The sequence below is a fragment of the Bubalus kerabau genome, chromosome 4 (assembly GCF_029407905.1).
Source record: "Bubalus kerabau isolate K-KA32 ecotype Philippines breed swamp buffalo chromosome 4, PCC_UOA_SB_1v2, whole genome shotgun sequence".
Taxonomy (NCBI): Eukaryota; Metazoa; Chordata; class Mammalia; order Artiodactyla; family Bovidae; genus Bubalus; species Bubalus kerabau.
Genome location: NC_073627.1, coordinates 87,964,270 through 87,978,393, shown reverse-complemented (window position 1 = coordinate 87,978,393; position 14,124 = coordinate 87,964,270). Strand labels below are relative to the sequence as shown.

Here is a 14,124-nt window from a genome sequence, read left to right as displayed (position 1 = left end):
TAAGGAATTTAGCACTTTTCCTTTGTATGGGAAGAGGCAAGTGTCTGGGCTCACTGAAAACATTCCTTTCCTGAATCTCAGCTCTCCTGGGGCATTTTTCCTTGCATTTTCTTGCATCTGGCATTTTTTCACTTCCTGAGTTGCCTTGGGCTCACCTTAGGGAGTAGCTGCAATTTGGGAGCTGTCAGCCCACAGGTGTATTCCCCCTTCCTGAGAGCCCTGGAGGGCTGGAAACTCTTGAGGACTGTGTCATCCTAGTTTACTGATCTGGCAGGAGATACTCCACTCCTCAAGATCTTGTGGCCCCAATGAAACGTAATCTCAGGAACCTGAATGAATGTTCTCAAAAGAACAGAAACAACTCAGTAGTTCATTCACTCTTAATTACAGGCCTCTGCTCTGTGAAACAGAAAACAAACTACAGAAACCAATATGGCCTGAGTGACTCTGAATTCCTATGAGTAAGATAAGGGGGTGGGGGGAATGCACTTAAGAATCAAGGAAAAATTTTGTTTTGACATAGCACAAACAAAAGGAATGTTTATATATATTATACTTAAATGTGTACATAATAAGTATGTACACCTCTGTAAGTCTTTACATACTAACATAATTTCAGCCTTTCTTTAATTTCTCATTTAACTGATACACATTTGCTTTGACAAATCCAAACTTTATTGGGAAAATTAACCTTCTACCAAAAAAATTAAGAGTTTAGATTGACTACATTTTCTAGGTCAAATAGAAAATATCTAAATGAAAACACACCGGGGAAGTGAGACAGAAATTTAAGACAATGAGAACCGTCTTCCCTACTTAAAAGCCTTGCTTAGAAAGATTATCATCAGACACCCTACCTCCAAGGTTCCACCAGATGCCATCTCAGCCAGCCCAGCAGCAGCCTCATCTTCCCCATGGATTTCGTGTTCTCTCTACTGATGGCCCTGGTGCTGGTCAGCTACAGCCTGGGAGGATCTCTGGGCTGTGATCTGTCTCAGAACCACGTGCTGGTTTCAAGCAGAACCTTCAGCCTCCTGGCCCAAATGAGCAGACTCTCCCCTCACTCCTGTCTGTAGCACAGAAAAGGCTTCAGTTTTCCCCAGGAGATGGTGGAGGGTGACCAGCTCCAGGAGGCCCAGGCCATTTTTGTGCTCCACGAGATGCTCCAGCAGAGCTTCAACCTCTTCCACACAGAGTGCTCGTCTGCTGCCTGGAACAGCACCCTCCTGGAGCAACACCGCTTGGACTCCAACAGCAACCGGACGACCTGGACACCTGCCTGGGGCAGGTGATGGGACAGGAAGACTACTATGCCCTGGGAAGGATAAGCCCCACTCTGCTCTTGAAGAGGTACTTCCATGGAATCCATGTCTACCTGAAAGAGAAAGAATACAGTGACTGCACCTGGGGAATCATCAAGAGTGGAGATGATGGAGCCCTCTCTTCATCAAGCAGCTTGTAACAAAGGTTAGGAAAGATGGATGGAGATCTGAACTCAGCTTGAGATGACTCTCACCGACTAAGATGCCACATCACCCTCGTACACTCACCTGTGTTCTTTTCAGTCGACTGATTTCTGCCTTAGCCACCAAATTCATTGAATTACTTGAGCCGATATTTTGTCAGTAGTAATAAAAAGTAGATATAAAAGTATTTAGGTGTAGGGGCATGAGTCCTAAAGTCATGCCGGCCCTGATGTTATCCGTTGCTGATTTACTTATTCCTTCCTGCATCTAACATACTTAAAATACTTGTAAAATTACAATTCATCTATAAATCATATTAAAATTTCTAAAACATGTTTACCATCTCATGTTATTAATTTTGTACTTTGTTCTATTTATTAAATTCTTATGAAAGAAAATGAGTTTCTTTACTCAAAAATTAAATCCAAACCTCCATTTAACATTTTATTAAACAATGTGTGGTTACATTTTTTCATTCATTCATTCCATTCATATTATACATATATATTTAGTCCCTAAGTGACAGACTGTGTAATTCTCACCAAGGAATACATGTGAATAAAGCAAATGTAGTTCCTACTGCATGGAAACTCTCAGACTTACAGAGAAGAGGACATAAAAACAGTATTATTTTATTTCAATTATATTAAAGACTGCAAAGAGAAGTAAAGGAAAGAATGTTCTCACATGGGAAGCGTTAGGTACATATGATACTGGAAAGACAAATAATATTATATATCTTTCTAAGCTGCCTGCAGGGCTTCCCTGGTAGCTCAGCTGGTAAAGAATCCACCTGCAGAGCAGGAGACCCTGGTTTGGTTCCTGGGTCAGAAGATCCCCTGAAGATGGGATAGGCTACCTACCCACTCCTGTATTCTTGGGCTTCCCTGGTGGTTCAGTTGCTAAAGAATCTGCCTGCAATGCAGGAGACCTGGGTTGGGACGATCCCCTGGAAGAGGGCTGGGCTACCCACTCCAGTATTCTTGTCTGGAGAATCCCCATGGACAGAAGAGCCTGGTAGGCTATAGCCCATGGGTCCCAAAGAGGCCGCCACAATGAACCACACAGTACAGAAAGTCAATGAATTCTCTTTACTTAGTTTCAAGTTACCAAAATCTGGAGAGACTATTTTAGATAGATGTTACCTAAAACATAATTATTTCTATAGAGTTTACCTAAAAGCTCTTTTTTGTTCCTTACTCTAAGAGATCAGAGACCATTAAAGTTCCAGAGAGCCAGGTAGATCACTTACATGGCAAAGGCAGAAGAGAAATACCAATTCCTTCCAGAAAGCTGGCTTAACGAATTACAAAATGCTGTCTTTGATACAGTAGCAGAACTAGCAGAGGCCATTGTTCTCCAGACCTCTGGGCAGCCCCCATTCAATAAGGACAGCCACCCAAAGGCCCCATGTCCTAGTGGACAGCCACCCAGGGATTTCCCTGTTGCTTCTGGGATTCCCCCTGCAATTCTTGGGCACCCTATGGTAGTGGATGGCCACCTCAGGAGTACCTTACAGCTTGGGGATTACAGCCAGCAACTTTTGGGCCCCCTTGGTTAGTAGACAGCCACCTCAGGATCACCCAGCAACTTTTGGGCCCCATGTGCTACTGGATGCCCCTAATAACTTTCCTTTCCCCATCCTGTCTCTTGGCACTCACGGGAGTTTCTGCCGTCTCCTGGCTGCCACCGATTGTTGGGTTGTACCCTGCAGGCTTACAAGACCTATGTTTGCCCAGCTTTGAGACCAAAGAAAGAATCTGCCATCAAGAACAGAGGCAGGGATGGTTTAATGGATGGGAGGCACTTACATGTGCTGCCCCAGGACATGAAGCAAGGTCCTGGAGCAACACCCCATCACGTGTGGTGCACTGGGAGTGGGAAGTATTAATACATGGTGACAGGCTTCATTCTGAGAGCAATGGAGGAGTGGGGAGTAGAGGGTGGGGAAGTGGGGAATAGGAAAGGAGGGAGAGGTGCGTGGGGGTGGACAGTGCCGGTCCTAGGGGTGAGATCAGTTGGGCCCATTAGTTATCATGGAAAGCAGTAGAGGGACACGCCCCTCACCACCCCTTTGACAAAAGAGATCAAATCTGGGGCCTGGGACAAGTACAGAGAAAAGCCAGTCACGTGCATAAGGTGTACTGGTGGGTAGGGGATGTACAGATAGTAAGAAAACAGTCATCCTGAGTGGCCTGACCATACATAATTTATTGCGAAAAATCACCAGTGATCATCCGGGCCTTCGGAGTTTTTTGCTGGTAAAGGTTTGAACTATCCTGAGAATTACTGCAGTGTGGTACAAAGACAGTGAGTGTGCAAGGGCTTTTGAAAATGGCATTGATAGACTTGCCTGACACAGGGTTGTCACAAACCTTCAATGTGTAAAAAATGCAATTACCTGGAAAATGGGATAAAGCAAAGGATGCCGGTACTTCCTCACAAAGTAGCAATTCCCTGTATGCTCTCCAGATTCACTCGGGCCTCCCCTGCACCAGCCATTCATACAGCTCTTCCCTGTTTCTTTGTGCTTCTGGCCACCGATTTCCCCTTAAGAGTGCAAAGCATAGTCACTCAGTCGTGTCGATTCTTTGCCACCCCGTGAACCATAGCCCACCAGGCTCCTCTGTCCATAGGATTCTCCAGGCAGAATACTGGAGTGGATTGCCATTTCCTTCTCCAGGGGATCTTCCCCACCCAGGGATCAAACCTGGGTCTCCCACATTGGAGGCAGCTTCTTTACTGTCTGAGCCACAAGGGAAGCCCTGACAGTGCAAAGCCACCACTTAAAAGTTTGAGTCAAAGTTCTAGTCTTTTCAGAAACTCTATGTAAGAGGTTATTGTTTTTCTTGAGATGAATACTTTTGGGAATGACAGAATGTCCTTGTTACAATACTGTAACAACAGCCTTGGCCAAAATGAACTAGAAAGCAGGATCCCTTTTCCTCTTGAGGCTATTAAAAATAATTACAGAGGAAGTGTGCCACCTACTGGCCCAGATGGACTAGGACACTGATCAAGTCTGTAGAACAGGCTTCTTGCTCTTCTAGGCAGAAGTCTGCCTTCTTATTAGCATTTTCTTCAGAGCTAGGGGAGGATCTTTCCTGGAAAGAACTGACACCAATAACTTGAGAAAGCTTTCTTCCTTAGCTTTCATATTTTAGAGAGGAAAATACTCCCAGCTTCAGGCAGGGCATGTCTTGGCCTAAGGAAGCTGCGTGCAGAGAAAGGTCAGGAGGTGTTTCTCACTTCCAGGCTGCTCATCCGGCCAAGGTTGCACATTCATCATTTGCTTTACCTACTTTAAACACCCTTGGAGCCTTGAGCATGGCATTCTGGGTAGGGAAATGCAAGGGGAATCAGAGGAAATAGCTCTTGTTTGAAGGGGCATTAACTCTTTCTTAAGCAGTACATTGTTTGTTGCTTGACTTCAGGAGAAAACTCTCAATGTCCCTTTGAATAATAACTGCACTTGCATCCACCTTCCACCTTGACTCAGTAGTAAGAGAGAACACAGACACCAATGAGGCTATTTCAGAAAATACAATTGTTGGCAATCAATATCCTGGGGAGTACCTACTTGGGTAGAATTGAGAACTAGTAAGGTAATGAACTACAGTAATTGAGGAAGTAAACCAGGAAGAGAGAGCGAGTGTGTGTGTGTGTGTGTGTGTGTGTGTGTGTGCGCGTGTACTGATCAAGTAGTAGGGAATGGCTTCAATATAGACTAGATCTCTCAAATCTCCGCTTCAGGTTACAGACTGCGTCTTTAGATTGCTTCTCTCCAATTGAGGGATGGGAGGGCTGATAGCTTATGGTGAACAATGTCGGATTCCTGATTTCTGAAGATTTAGCTCCGGAAGCAGCAACCATGCTGATCACTCAAGAGCTTTTGTATAGCAGAGTTTCATTAAAGTATAAAAAGAGAGAAAGCTTCTGACATAGACATCAGAAGAGGGATGGAGAGTGCCCCACTCGCTAGCCTTAGGGAGGGAGCTATATACTTTTTTAATTGGTCATTACAATAAATCAAAAGAATGTCTCAAAGTTTAAAGATCTTACTAGACAAACTCCCACCAAATACATTTTAAGATAATGAGATTAGAACTAACAATAGAAAGATCTTACCAGACCCACTCCAATAATATACATCTTAAGATAAGTCACAAGGTTCTAGTTACAGAGAAACATATCCTCAAGCAAGATACATTGTTCTATTGACTAAGACACTGCTGCTGCTAAGTCGCTTCAGTCGAGTCCGACTCTGTGCCACCCCATAGATGGCAGCCCACCAGGCTCCTCTGTCCATGGGATTCTCCAGGCAAGAACACTGGAGTGGGTTGCCATTTCCTCCTCCAATGCATGCAAGTGAAAGTCAAAGTGAAGTCCCTCAGTCGTGTCCGACTCTTAGTGACGCCATGGACTGCAGCCTACCAGGCTCCTCTGTCCATGGGATTTTCCAGGCAAGAGTACTGGAGTGGGGTGCCATTGCCTTCTCCAGACTAAGACACAGCAATGTAGGAAAAAAGTTTGTTCTTTTCTCCTCCTTGAGAACTCCAGAACCCTATCTCCACCTGGAGAGCCCCAAACCGCTCTCTTGTCCTTGGGGACCCCAGACTTCTTATCAATCTACCTGGGAATTGACACGCTCAGAGATCTTTAATTTTTAGGTGAAACACATATCAGTTGCTCATTTGAGTATGACTCTTTTGCAACTCTGTGGACTATTCAAAGGGAAAGTTTATTCTCAAGGCAAGAATATTGAAGTGGTTTGCCACTCCTTCTCCAGCGGACCACATTTTGTCACTTATGACCAACCTAGACAGCATTTCAAACAGCAGGGACATTCCTTTGGCAACAAAAGTCCGTCTAGTCAAAGCTATGGTTTTTCCAGAGGTCAAGTATGGATGTGATAGTTAGACCATAAAGAAAGCTGAGTGCCGAAGAATTGATGCTTTTGAACTGGGCTATTGGAGAAAACTCTTGAGAGTCCCTTGGACTGCAAGGAGATTCAGCCAGTCTAACCTAAAGAAATCAATCCTGAATATTCATTGGAAGGACTGATGCTGAAGCTGAAACTCCAATACTTTGGCCACCTGATGAGAAGAACTGACTCCTTGGAAAAGATCCTGATGCTGGGAAAGATTGAAAGCGGGAGGAGAAGGGGATGACAGAGGATGAAATAGTTGGATGGTATCACCGATTCCATGGACATGAGTTTGAGTCAATTCTTGGAGTTGGTGATGGACAGGGAAGCCTGGCGTGCTGCAGTCCATAGGGTTACAATAAGTCAGACACGACTGAGTGACTGAACTGAAATGGACTGTACCTGCTAGGCTCCTCGGTTCATGGAATTCTCCAGACAAGAAAACTGGAGCGGATTGTCATTTCCTTCTCCTGTATGTTAAGTAACTTTTGTTCTTTTTTTTTCTTTCTTTCTTCAACACTTTGGGGACACTTTTGGGGCAAGACTACGTGGATAATTTTTGGACTCATCTGGCTGTCTTTGTGGGGGCTCCCCAGGTGGCACTGGTGCTAAAGAACCCACCTGCCACTGCAAGAGACATAAGAGACCTGGGTTTGATCCCTGGGTCATGAAGATCCTCTGGAGGAGGAAATGGCAACCCACTCCAGTACTCTTGCATGAAGAATCCCACGGACGAGAGAGGCTGTCCACTGGGTCTCAAAGAGTCAGACATGACTGAAGCAACTCAGCATGCACACATGCCTGTCTTGTGACTGTTTAACATCCTTCAAATAGTATGATTCTTCCACTGTTTGGCTGAGCTTTTTTTAGATTTAACTTACGTGTTGCTATTTTGTCAGCTGAAAAGTCACTTATCTTTCTTCACTTTCATGACAGATATACATATGTTTTATGTTCAGATATACAAATGTTTTATTTTCTCCACAAACAACTATAGTTATGCTTTCTAAGTAAGTTGAAAGAAGAAACAAAATATCTCAAGTCTTGAAGATCACAGAAAATGAGGTGAAGCCCCTCTGCCATTCTTTTATTTCCCTTTGTATTAACCCGAGGATGAAATGGAACCAACCCAGGAGGAGAGAAGCAAACACCGACCAGCAAATCACTATGTAAAATATAAGTCCTAAATCTTTTGTTGTTATTTAAATTTAAAATGAAACATCATGAGTTTGTAAAGAAACAAAGCTATTTCTCCCTCACACAGCCTGGGCCTCATGGCTCTGCATTCTGAGCATGAGACAGAAATGGAAAGACAAGTCAGCCCAACAGACGGATGTACCGCATGAACAAGTAAAGGTCACTTTTTCCCATCACTTTTATGCTTCTATTAGTACATAACACCATCACTGAATTCCCTATAGCCAACTCAGAAATTCTGAGATAAACAAATGTTCAACACTTTAAGTAAAAGAGTTGAGCGATAAAAGCTGTAGTGGCAAAATAAAAATTGCCTACTAAAGGTGTAACTATTGCAATTGGATCATGCCTCCACCTACATAGACAGAAACACACTTTATCTCTCACTATCGGAGGGCTGCTGACCCTTGATACCTGGGGACACAGGTCAGAAGAGGTCATTACTGAGAACCTGGGTCCTTCACAGGAACACTCTAGGGAGAGTAGGGACCCTGGAAAATGAATGATTTTGCAAACAAAGAGACAAGCTCCCTCCACAGTAGAATTCTGAAGTTCAGGATGTGGTAAGCCTGCCCACACGAGTGAGTCCCAGAGAGTTTGGGCTGAGGACACTGTCATTCCAGATGAAAAGTGCTATTATTGGTGAAAACTATACCTTGTGAGTGAGGCAGTGTTGGAAATACAATTAATTATCTTTGTTTAGAATCTTCACATTTAAGTGCACTAGAAAGAACTACGATTCCTGGTGGGGGTATTGACACAGTCTGTAGAGGGCTATAGATCTACCATTAAAAAAAAAAAAGGTGGAAACAGTGATGTCTAGTATATTATTCCTGACTGTCAACTTGAAGAAAAAAGTCACAACCTAAAAGTCGAGAGTTATGTTTTATTTGGTAGGAATTCAGGAGACAGTGTTTCAAGTCACCCGGAGAGAAGCGCTCCAAGGAACTGGGGGTAGAGGCCAGGTTGTATAGAAGTTTGCAAGAACGGGCAGGTAGTTTGAACCTCAAAGGTATTTTTCTGAAGTAGAGAAAACCAGATATCTTAAATTAAGGAATTTAGCACTTTGCTATGTATGGGAAGATGCAAGAGTCTGAGTTCACTGAAATCATTCTGTTCATGCACCTTACCTATCCTGGGGCCACGAGCCTTGCATTTTTCACATCCTGAGTTCCCTTGGGTTCACCTTAGGGAGTGGCGGCAATCTGATAGCTGTCAGACCACGGGTATATTCCTCCTTCCTGAGCACCATGCAAAGTCGCTTTAGTCGTGTCCGACTCTGTGTGACCCCATAGACAGCAGCCCACCAGGCTCCCCTATCCCTGGGATTCTCCAGGCAAGAACACTGAAGTGGGTTGCCATTCCATCTCCAATGCATGAATGTGAAAGGTGAAAGTGACATCGCTCAGTCATGTCCGACTCCTTGCGACCCCATGGACTGCAGCCCACCAGGCTCCTCCACCCCTGGGATTTTCCAGGCAAGAGTACTGGAGTGGGTTGCCAGTGTGGCTGGAAACTCTGATGACTATGTCATCCTGGTTTACTGATATGGCGGGAAACACCCCATTCCTCATCTCCTGTGGTCCCATGAAATGAAACCTCAGGAACCTGAATGAATGTTCTCAAAAGAACAGAAACACCCGATTAGCTCATGCACTAATAATACTCATAAGCCTCTGCTTTGATTAAAATAGAAAACAAAATACAGAAACCTATAGGAGCTGAGGGACTCTGACCTATGTATAAGGTAAGGAGAGAAAAAATGCACTTCAGAGTCAAGGAAAAATTTTGTTCCTGACACAAAGAAAAGGAATCTTTACATATATTAAATATGTGTACTTAAGTATGTACATGTGTATACGTCTTTACATCCCTAGATAATGTCAGCCTTTATTTAGTTTCTCATGTATATGATATCCATTTGGAGTGACAAATCCAAGGTTTAGGGGGAAACCTGAACTTCTATTGTAAGAATTAAAACTATAGATTCATTACATTTTCTGGGTCAAATAGAAAATGTCTAAATGAAAACACAAAATGGACGTGAGAGAGAAAACTTCTGAAAATGAGTACTGTCTTCCCTATTTAAAGCCTTGCTTTAAGTTTACTATTCCCTTTGAATAATAACTGCACCATTATCCTCGGGAGTAAGAGAGAACACAGACACAAATAAAGGGATTTCAGAGAACACAACTGTGCCAACCAATAGCCTGGGATGTGTCTATTTAGGTAGAATTGAGAACTATTAAAGAAATCTAATTGTAATTCAGGAATTAACCATGATGTGCATGTGCGTGTGTGTGCATGCCTGTGTGTGTGTGTGCGTTTGCTTAGAGAGTGGGGAAGGGCTTCAACTTAGCCTAGATCTATCAAATCTCTGCCTCAATTTACAGACTTGTCTTTAGATTGCTTCTCTCCAACTGACAAAGGAGAGGGCTCTCTAATTCATGTGTTAAAGAAGTGTTGTTCCTTTTCTTCTTCCTTCAGCGTTTGGGGCCCCTTTTGGGGGCACGACTACATGTACAGTTTTTGGTCTCACATGGCCATCTTTGTGGAGGCTTCCCAGGTGACACCAGTGGTAAAGAACCTGCCTGCCAATCCAGGAGACATGAAGACCAGGCTTTGATGCCTGGGTCAGGAGCATTCCCTGGAAGAGGAAATGGTAACCCACTCAGGTATTCTTGCCTGGAGAATCCCATGGACAGGGGAGCCTGTCCACAGGGTCACAAAGAGACAGACATGACTGAAGCGACTTAGCACGTGCACATGGCTGTCTTTGAGACTGTTTGACAACTTTCAAATATTATGATTCCTTCCATTTTTTGGTTGACCATCTTTAGATTTAACTTACACTTTGCCATAGCGCCAGCAAAAAAGACATTTGTCTATATTCTCTGTCATGGACTTCAAAATTATATTTGTTTTATTTTTGTCCACAAACAGCCATCAAGTTTTGTCTTTCAGGAAAGTTGACATGAGAAACAAAAAATCTCTCGTCTTAAAAATCACAGAAAATATGGTGACGCCCTCTGCCATTCTTTTCCTTCCTTTTTCATTAACCCTAGGATGAAATGCAAAGGAACGCAGCAGGAGAGAGACAAACTGGCCAGTAAATCAATATGCAAAAAATAAGTTCTTAAATTTTTTTTGCTGTTCTTTAAATTTAAAACAAAACATCAAGAATAAGTATAGAAACAAGGCTGTGACTCCCTGACATAGCCTGGGCCTCGCTGCTTTGCATTCTGAGCACAAGACAGAGATGGATCAACAAGACAGCCCAACAGAAAGATGTAGACTGAATGAACAACTGAAGGGCACTGATTTCTGGGACAGAAGCTTTTGATATTACATTACATCATCACTGAATTCTCTATACCTGATGCAGAAATTCTGAGCAAAACATATCTTGAACACTTTAAGTAAAAGACTTGAATGATAAAAGTTGTAGTGGCAAAATAAAAATTGTCTACCAAAGGTGTAACAATTGCCATTGGATAATGCCTCCACCTACTTAGCTTTCCACACTTTAGCTCTCAGCATCTGAGGGGTGCTGACACTTGATAACTGGGGACATGGAGAAGAGGAGGTCATCACTGAGAACTCCCTTCCTTCACACAAACACTGCATGGGAGAGGGTGGGGATGCTGGAAGATGAATGATTTTGCAAACAAAGAGACAAGTCCCTCCACAGTAGAATCCTGAAGTTCTCAGGATGCAGTTAGCCTGCCCTCATGGGTGAGGCTCAGAGAGTTTGGTTGAGGCCACTGTTATTCCAGAGGAAAAGTGCTACTAGAGGTGATAACCACAATGTGAGTGAGTGGTGCTGGAAAGGCAATTAATTATCTTGGAATTAGAATCTTCAACATACATGCACCAGAAAAGAAGCAGGATTACTGGTGGGGGTATTGGCACAGCCTGTGCAAGACTATAAAAGTGAAAGTGAAGTCTCTCAGTCATGTCCGACTCTTTGCAATCCCAAGGACTGTAGCCTACTAGGTTCCTCTGTACATGGGCTTTTCTAGGTAAGAATACTAGAGTGGGTTGCCATTTCCTTCCCCAATAGAACTACCATAAAAAGCAGGTTTAAAGAAACCATCATGTCTTGTATATTGTTCCTGACTGTTGATTTGGAGCCTATTATACACAGTGAAGTAAGTCAGAAAGAAAAACAGCAAAAGAGACATAGATGCAAGGAACAGAATTTTGGCCTCCGTGTGAGATAGTGAGGGTGGGATGATTTGAGAGAATAGCATTGAAATATGTAATATACTGTATGTGAAGTTGATCGCCAGTCCCAGTGCGATGAATGCGACAAGGCGCTCACGGCTGGTGCACTGGGACCACACTGGGGGAATGGGACAGGGAGGGTGGCGGGAGGGGTGTTCAGGATGGGGGACACGTGTACGCCCATGGGTGGTTCATGTCAATGTATGGCAAAACCCACTACAATATTGTAAAGTAAGTAGCCTCCAATTAAAATAAATAATTTAATTTAAAAAACAAATAATGACAACATAAAAGTTGAAAGTTATGCTTTATTTGAAGGGAATTTGGGAGGCAGTATATCAATTCACCCTGAGAGATTGCTCCAAGGAGGAGAGGGGAAGAGTCAGATTATATAGGAGTTTGCAAGAAAGGGGAGGTAGTCTGAACATCAAAGTAGTTTTGTGAATTAAAGAAAACCAGCTATCTCAAGTTAAGGAATTTAGCACTTTTCCTTTGTATGGGAAGAGGCAAGTGTCTGGGCTCACTGAAAACATTCCTTTCCTGAATCTCAGCTCTCCTGGGGCATTTTTCCTTGCGTTTTCTTGCATCTTGCACTTTTTTCACATCCTGAGTTGCCTTGGGCTTACCTTAGGGAGTAGCTGCAATTTGGCAGAGGAACCAGAGATCAAATGGCCAACAATCAAATTCCCATCATGGAAAAAGGAAGAGAGTTCCAGAAAAACAATCTATTTCTGCTTTGTTGCCTATGCCAAAGCCTTTGACTGTGTGGATCACAATAAACTCTGGAAAATTCTGAAAGAGATGGGAATACTAGACCACCTGACCTGCCTCTTTAGAAACCTATATGCAGGTCAGGAAGCAACAGTTAGAACTGGACATGGAACAACAGACTAGTTCCAAATAGGAAAAGGAGTGCATCAAGGCTGTATATTGTCACCCTGCTTATTTATCTTATAGGCAGAGTACAGCATGAGAAACGCTGGGCTGGAAGAAGCACAAGCCGGAATCAAGAATCCTGGGAGAAATATCAATAAACTCAGATATGCAGATGACACCACCCTTATGGCAGAAAGTGAAGAGGAACTAAAAAGCCTCTTGATGAAAGTGAAGAGGAGAGTGAAAACGTTGGCTTAAAGCTCAACATTCAGAAAACGAAGATCATGGCATCTGGTCCCATCACTTCATGGCAAATAGATGGGGACACAGTGTCAGACTTTATATTTTTGAGCTTCAAAGTCACTGCAGATGTTGATTGCAGCCATGAAATTAAAAGACGCTTACTCCTTGGAAGGAAAGTTATGACCAACCCAGATAGCATATTAAAAAGCAGAGACATTACTTTGCCAACAAAGGTCCATCTAGTCAAGGCTCTGGTTTTTCCAGTGGCCGTGTATGGATTTGAGTGTTGGATTGTGAAGAAAGCTGAGCGCCGAAGAATTGATGCTTTTGAACTGTGGTGTTGGAGAATACTCTTGAGAGTTTCTTGGACTACAAGGAGATCCAACAAGTCCATCCTAAAGGAGATCAGTCTTGGGTGTTCTTTGGAAGGACTGATGCTAAAGCTGAAACTCCAATACTTTGGCCACCACATGCGAAGAGTTGACTCATTGGAAAAGACTCTGATGCTGGGAGGGATTGGGGGCAGGAGGAGAAGGGGACGACAGAGGATGAGATGGCTGGATGGCATCACCGACTTGATGCACGTGAGGTTGGGTGAACTCTGGGAGTTGGTGATGGACAGGGAGGCCTGGCGTGCTGCAATTCATGGGGTCACAAAGAGTGGGACACGACTGAATGACTGAACTGAACTGAGCCCACAGGTGTATTCCCCCTCCCTGAGTGCCCTGGAGGGCTGGAAACTCTTGATGACTGTGTCATCCTGGTTTACTGATATGGCGGGAAATACTTCACTCTCGGGATCTTGTGGCCCCAGTGAAATGTAATCTCAGGAAACTGAATGAATGTTCTCAAAAGAACAGAAACAACTGAATAGTTCATTCACCCTTAATTACAAGCTTATCCTCTGTGAGACAGAAAAGAAAATACAAACATCAATATGGCCTGAGTGATTCTGCATTCCTATGTGTAAGATAAGGAGGGAAAAATGCAGTTAAGAATCAACGGAAAATTATGTTCCTGACATAAGATAAACAAAAGGAATGTTTATATATATTATACCTAAATTTGTACATAATAACTATGTACACATCTATAAGTTTTTCCATACTTACATAACTTCAGCCTTTATTTAGTTTCTCATTTAATTGATATACATTTACATCGACAAATCCAAATTTTATTGGGAAA

The 14,124-nt window shown here is 43.2% G+C and overlaps 1 pseudogene; it reads left to right on the top strand.

The window, feature by feature from the left end:
* Window positions 1-914: 914 nt before the first annotated feature.
* LOC129650923 (interferon tau-like) lies at window positions 915-1,504 on the top strand (annotated as a pseudogene).
* The last annotated feature ends 12,620 nt before the right edge of the window (window positions 1,505-14,124 follow it).